Below are 7,518 nucleotides of genomic sequence, written 5' to 3'. Positions count from 1 at the left end.
GCTGCCATGTGGTTATTTCGCCAGGATATGAGTTTTATCAATGGTGTCCCGCTTTACCAATGTTAAAATCTGGTCACCTTAATAGAGGGACCTTCCCGGCCCAGCTCTGCAAAGCGGGCTGCTTCGACTTCCACTTGCTGGCACTGTGTGCTTCCCTGGCCCGTACGCCTGCCCCTTGTCCCAGTTCTATGAGATTTCATCATTGCCCTAGGCCCAGGAGAGAGCTTTGTGCTTATCTGTTATCATGAAATGCCTCTGTAGTCGCCTAGGGCCGCGAGTATGCCAGCACAGGCAGGCTCACCCTTCAGAACAGGGGAGCAGCGCAGGATACCCTCATTGCCCACTATCTACCCCCACCCCATCCAGCGCACCTGCAGGACTAGGCACAGTTTCCAGGCCCCCAATGCGCGGAAGGACCTATTTCTTCCAGCTTAGGAAGATCCAGCAAAGGTCAGGCAGAGGGTAGTGAAAATAAAAAGGCCAGCACATCCCAAGGGGAGCTGATCTGGCCACCCTCACAGGGTAGCCAAGTCTCAGACTCCAGGCCTTTCAAGTAGCCCTGTACCAGCTGACCTCCCCAGGCTGCCCAGGTCACCACAGGCCTCTGGTGAGGGAGCAGTCATAGGTGTACCTGTGTGGGTAAGAGTATAGTGTGGTCTATGTGTGGGTGAAGATTTCCTAAAGACAATAGATAGAATCAACTGGCCAGCATCCCCTGACTCCTCGCTCTCCCCTGGACTGCCTCAGCAGAGACCCTTCAGGAAAGGCTCCTTCTAGCATGTTCCACCTAGGGTTACCAGCCCAGCCATGACCCCCTACCCAGGTCCTGCTGTCAAGGTGGCTTCTCATCCTGAGGACACAGCATCCTTCTTGGACTTCCTTACCTCTCTTGTGACTTCCCAAGAGCCTGCTGGTGCTCAGCCTCACGCAAGGCCTCCAGGGGGTCCTCCCAGGGCAGCCTCACCAGGGCCTGAGGCCTGACCACCCAGGACCACAGAGAACACCTCCCCTGCCATACATCTAGCTTGCTGCATGGGGCAGGGCCTGGCCCACGGGAGACACTGGCTCAGACAGCATGTCCCTGGAGAAGCAGCTCCTGGGAGTGCTTCTTGGAGGCCAAGAGATGGCCCACTCAACCAACCCAGGACAGTGCCTTTCCTTGTCACTGGCTGTAGTATTAAATTAAATTTGGCACGGGGGAGTGGGGTGCCAGCCCCACCCGCTACTAGAACTGGTTGGGTAATACTACTTCTGGGTTCAGTAATGCACAATTGTACGGTTGAGATATTTAAGTATTATATTAACGTCATTGAGAGCATGAGTGATATTACAATAATACAGTCAGATACCTTACATGGTAGCATTGCTCACCTCAGCCCAGCTTGGTGGTCCACGTGGAGAGAGGGCGAAGGGAAGGAGGGCAAGGGAACAAGGGAGAGGGGGATGAGAGGGGAGTGAGCAGCAAGGAGCTCAGAGTCAGAGAGAGCGATCTATATTGCTGACTCACCTACATACCTTTTGGGAGCAAGCAAGCCCACTAATTACAGGTAGAGACATACATCACAGGGAGGAGCTGCACTATAGGTTACACAGCAATGAGAGGGTGGTCTAGCGGGTGGTCTCTGGGTCTCTATAGGAACCATTATCAGTAGGGTGAAAACTCCTCCTACAGGAGCCTGTCCATTGTCCCCAGAGGTGGTGGGATGAGACAGCAGTCTGGTAACTGATTGCCTTCAGGGGAGGGAATGCCTGCGCATCTGACCTCCCCTCACAACTGGCTACATCCCATTTCCTACCATTCACCCCTTGTTCCATAGTTCTACCTCCAACCACCCTTCCATCCTTAGGTGGGAGTGGCATCAGCCTGGAGGACTGTGCTCCCTGCAGCTCTGTCTTGGTGTAAGTCTTATAGTAACCGCCCTGACAGGGTTGCGTGCCCCCTGGAGATGCCCACGCCAGCTGGAGACAAGGCCGCCTTCCACCTCGTCTGGGCTGTAGAGCAGTCCTGCCCACTCTCAGCCGCAGACTCAGCACTTTGCAGACTCCTGGGACCAGGCAGAAGTAGGCTCTCCTCCGTAACTTGGCTCCCTTAGAGAACAGAGTAGAAAGAACTGTGCTGGGCACTGTCCAAGGCTGGTCACCTGTAGAGAAGCAGATGCTACACCTTTTTGCAGACAGAGTGGCCACTGGGTTCCAACTGCGTTTTCCACTAACAGTTAATCACACAGCTGAGCAGAGCTGGGCCTTCCTGGGTACTGACCCTGAAAGAGGAGAGGCTGAGCCTGGGGGAGCCATGGGGGTCTGACCACCCCTGCCCCAAGCCCTTGCCCTGACAGGAGAAGCAAGGCTGCCAACCCAACTCCATCTAGTGCCCACTCTAAGAAACCAGGCCCCACCAGGCCACAGTGGAAACAACTGTCAGCTCCCACATCCCACTTCAAGCCATCTGTCTGCAAGTGGTCAAAGTATGAGGGGACCAGAGGGTGGGCCAGGAGCCTCTGGTGAGGATCACTCTGGCCAGGGACCTGGAATCAGGGGTGGGAGGCAGCCTGTGGCGGGCAAGAATACTGACAAGAGCTCAGACGCTGGTCTCCGGAGACCAGGACAAATCACTGAAGAGCCTGTGATCTAGGGCACCGGGGAGAAGGGAAAGCCCGAGTACAGAGGGTTCATGACGGCAGATGTTTGGGCTGCAGGGTGTTGACAGCAGGATGGCTTCAGGCCTAGGAAGGTTGTGGGTGTAGCTTGCATGGTAGAGTTCACCCATTCTGGGAGGGAACATCTATCCCTGGGTGGGTGAGGGCTTTTGTCAGATCTTGGGGGCACCTATACCCTTCCCCCACCCCACCCCACCAGGCCCTAAGAACCAGAAACCAGCAGGCCGCACTCCCAGGCAAAGGAGCGCTGGGGAAAGCACGATGATCCACATGCAGACTCGCAGGGTAGTTAACCAAAGGCAGCCCCAGGCCCTCACCCTCGTGAGCATGGAAAATTCATTCAGCTCCTTGAGATTCCAGTTCTTCCTCCTCTGACAGGGTGGATGATGCCTGCCCAGCCTGGGAGGAGCCAGCAAAAGTGAAGGGTCCCTTAGAGCCTGATCCCTTGGGGCCAGAAAAGCATGTGGCAGAGACCCTGCCCCACCCTGAGTGGCTTAGTGCTCTGGCCATGACCCCTTAGGGATACCCCGATGCCATCATCCTCACCTGCTTGGCTGAGTGGGGGGACTGGATACTGAGCTCTAATCCCAGCAGCACATGATCATGCTGTGTCTGCTGCTAGATCACCTCTTCCTACTGGAGGCCTCTCCAAGCATTAGGCCACAGGTCTCTTGTGACCACCTCCCTGGAGTCTGGACAACCTGATGCCTGTGGGGTCAGTGGAAGCTGCCCTGGCCCTGGGCCCATGGGTAGCCACGTTTGAGCCTGCAGTACGGCAAATCAGATCCCATTGCTATGGCCTTTCTAGCCCTGGTCTTCTAGCTCTCACCAAATGATTGGGTGAGGTGATTGTTAGCAAGGTATATTGAACCCTGAGGAGGAAATTTATCAACTTTGACATCCCGATAGGCTTTTTTTTTTTTTTTAACATCCTGATAGGCTTAAAACCAAATAGTCTGGAGGTGGCAATCTCCTGTCTATTTTCACCGCCTTTGTCCTCACCAAGAAAACAATGAGCCATCCTTTAAACCCAGCGGAACACATCCTTTAGATCCATGTTCCCTATGCCGAAAACTTTCTAGACCCAGGAAACAGACAGTGGAAGATGGCAAGCAGCAGCAGCAAGTGAGGTGAAGGACAGGCAGTGGCAGAACCAGACCACGTAGAGGTGTCAAACCAGCTTTGGACAGGAGGCTTGCTGGTGGGATGAGTACTTCCAGGCACTTGGTGCAGCCAGGTTTGATGACCCGTGGAGCTAGGGAGCTGGGCCTCTTTCTCCGCGGTTTGCTGGTGACTGAGGGGACCTCTGGGCACTTACAGGTCGAGATGAAGAGCCTTATCGAGACTGGGTCAGTCCGAGAGGCTTGAGAGGTAAGGACTAAGAAGAGGCCACTGAGAGGAGAGCTGAGAAGTTGTCCTGAGCAAAGAACTCTATCCTGAACTGTTCCTGATCTTGATTATGACGTGTTACTTCCCTAATGGACCCCATCACCATGAGTATTGCCTCCGAGTTCTGTGTGACCTTGTGAAGATTACACTGACTTATCAAGGACAAAGAGGAGTCCTGGTTGCTTTTCGTCACAATCAGTTCTAGTGCTCTCTCCCCTCTCCTGCATTCAGAATCTGCTCCCTAATTCCCCTCGCCCTCCTTATCCCCTGCATAGTGGTTATGCGTTGGGCCTTTGGGCTCCGAACCACAAGATCAGCAATTCAAAACCAGCAGCCACACCACTGGAGAAAGACAGGCTGCAGTCTGAAACTCAGCGGGGGCAGTTCTACCCTGTCCTACAGGATCGCTCTGAATCAGCAGACTTGATGGCAGTGAGTTTGGTTTTTTGGGGGGTCAAAGCCAAATACAAATAGTGCCCTAGGAGTGACAGCTGGAGTCAGAGTTGGTCACAAGTAGGTGAGAAGAGACATGGCTGACCAAGACACAATGGGGATGAGTCCAGGCTGATGCTGATGGTGTTTCCTGCCACTTTCTGAAATCTCAGGTCATACAGCGTGCCAAATGTTCACTCCTCATGGACCCCAAGACAGGGGCAGCTCAGTCAATGTCTGCCTATCTGATTCAGTCCCCTCTCAGCACAACCCTCCTCTTCCTCCCCAATCATGCCCATGCTGGCTGCAGACTTCTCTTTGCCTACTGGGCACCTTCTCCCAGGAACAGGCTCCACCAGCTGTCTGGGGCCTCTTAGGGCAGTAGAAGAGTCCAGTCAGGGGATCAGGCAGCAGATAACAGGAAAGGGCCAAGCCTCACATGCTCTGCTGTCCCCAGTTCCCCCAAAGCCCCAGGGCTGGCAGGTGGCGGTGGAGGTTAGGTTCAGCCTCTCGAGGGGACCTGACTTCACTCAGCACCCCTAGTTCCAGGCAGAGGGAGGCTTCCCAGCCACGGGAAACAGGAGATGCCAAGGGTTCTACATGTAGATGTGTGTTCCTGGGGCCAACCCCCAGAGCCAGCCCTTAGAGGAGGAGGGAGAGGCGGTCTCCTGGGAAAGTGGACGGGCGCCCGGTTGAGGACACAGAGAATGAGCGCCAGCAGGCAGGATTGCACCCCCTGCTGACGGCCCGCTCTGCACACACCAGCCTGACACAAGGGCTCTATCAAGAGTGGCGTTTATTCTCCCCGTGGAGGCGCGCGCTCGTCCGGGGAGCTGGTGCTATTGTGCTTAGGAAGGAAGTCTGTCCGTCCGTCCGTCTGTCCGGCCGGCCCGGCCCCAAATGGGGGCGGAAGAGGGGCGCGGCCCGAGTAAAAATCCCGGCCAGATCCGGGCGGGAGTATGTACAAGGCGGCGGGGCGCAGGCAGGGGCGGGGGGCGGGGCGGGCCGGCGGCCGCAACCCCCACCGGAGGACCCCCGCACCTCGGGCCCTACTCATAGAATCAGTACAAAATAGGTGCTACCTAAACGTTCCTTCTACCTGAATTCGCTAAATCGGTTATTGTGCTGCTTTGTTAAGGGGGCGGGAGGGGGCCCATGGCTTTCCACGGCGGCAGGGTGGGGGAAGGGGGAGACCCTGGCCAGCCCACGGCCCTCCGGCCTTCTCCTTAGGTAATTGGTAGACAGGCGTGTGGGGTGGGGTGGGGGCGCCTGTGTGTGCGTGTGCATGCGGGGGACCTGGCCCCAGCCTGGAGCTGTGGGGTTCTGAAGGTGGGGCAGCCGGGCGTGCCCGCGGGGTGGGCCGGCCAGGTCTGGGCCCCAGCGCTCCTCCCAGCACCCTGGCCCTGGCTCGGACCGCGCTGCAGGATGGCCGGGCGGAGAACAGTCCGCCATCGTGTACTACGCAGAGGTGCGGGCAGCGGGGTCCTGGGGCTGTCCGCAGGAGCTGGGACAACAGGCCCAAGTCGAGGTGCGCCCATACGGAAGCGGTCTTAATCTGGGAAGCAGGGCTTCCTTGGCCCACCATGCCTGTCGGGCCGAGGGCCCGGCGGTCACGTCTCGAATTGGACTAACACCCGCCGGGCTCACAGTAAGCGCCCAGTGGACGGTCGGTGAGTGGGAGACAAGTGAAGGAGGGCTCTGGGGCGCAGCCGCCCCGCCCCCGTCCCGAGACCACTACACGCGCCGGGCTCTGCCGTGGGTGGGTGGGGGGAACGGGGAAGAGTGTCTGCGCGTCCGGCCTCGCGCAGCGTCCCTGATCTAGGGGCCTAGGGGGCGGAGCGGGGCGGGCGAGGGTCGAGGATACCTGATTCTCAGTAACTAGAGGCTTCGCATGCAGTGCGCATTATTGCTCTATAGTTGGCATCGGACTAACTAAGGGGGAGGAGGGGGGCAGCCCCGGGAAGGGACGCGAAGAGGGGTGGGGCTGCATGCAGTGACGTCACAAGGCGGCGGCCAATGGGACGGGCCCTTGGGGGCGGGGTCGCCGCCGAGGCTTTGGCATAGACGGGCGAAAGTTGGCAACCGAGTGGGGACCAGCCGGGACCCTTAGGGGAAGGGCCGGCCTCCGAGAGGCAGGGCTCAAGGATCTCAGGAGGCGGAGCCCGGGGACGGGCGGGGAGGGGGCGGGGCAAATGATCCTGACATCCCAAACCCCTGGCGTCGGCGGGACGGACGAGGGGCTCAGCGGCCCCTCCCGGACCCGAGTGCAATCCGTTCATAAACAAAACGTACAAATACAGAAAAAGAAACCCGACGCGTCCGCACCCCCTCCCGGGGGGCTTTACCCGCAAAGCGAAGACAGAGAGGTGTGTAAAGGGCAGTGCCCAGGCCTGCCTGCGGCCCCGGGGATCCATCCTCCCACACCGAAGGCCCGGGGTACGAGGAAGGGGGCCCGGGGCAGGGAGGGAGCGGGGTCTGAGGAGGTCGGATAAGTCCATGCGATTCGATATGCGTCATTATTATTCGTTATGGAGGGCAGAACTGGGAAACTGGGCTGGAAGAATTCGGATTTGGCAGAGGCGAGGCGAGGGTGGGAGGCGGCGGCTCGAATAAGGTCCCTGAAGGGACTCGAGGGAGAGGGTGCCGCCGCCCAGCCGCCCTCTCCCCTCCCGGGGGCTGTGCCTCCCCAGGCCCGCGGCCCTCCGCCTTCTCCCCTGCGGGCCGGCTCCCGGGACGGCTGGGTCGTGGGCCGACCCTGGAAGGCTTGGGGAGGGTGAGGAAGTCCTGAGTCTCTGGGATGCGATGCCTGCCGGGGTGCAGAGGAAAGGGCAGAAGGGCCCTCCCTCACCTCGCTCGCCCCGTCTTCAGAGACCTAACTCGGAGGTGAGGTTCGGCGCTGGGCCTCTTCGACCCTATTGCTAGGAGAAAGCCTGGGCACCCTGGAGGGGAGGGGAGGGGCTCCAGGTGGGTCTCCCCTTGGGACCCTATTGCTTGAAGGGGCCAGCAGGGCCCCTGGCGGGCGGGGCTGAGCCCCTCCCCC

This window comes from Echinops telfairi, unplaced genomic scaffold (assembly GCF_000313985.2).
Source record: "Echinops telfairi isolate 266 unplaced genomic scaffold, ASM31398v2 ScPeMD7_1;HRSCAF=3_0, whole genome shotgun sequence".
NCBI lineage: Eukaryota > Metazoa > Chordata > Mammalia > Afrosoricida > Tenrecidae > Echinops > Echinops telfairi.
Note: the sequence above shows the minus strand (reverse complement) of the source record.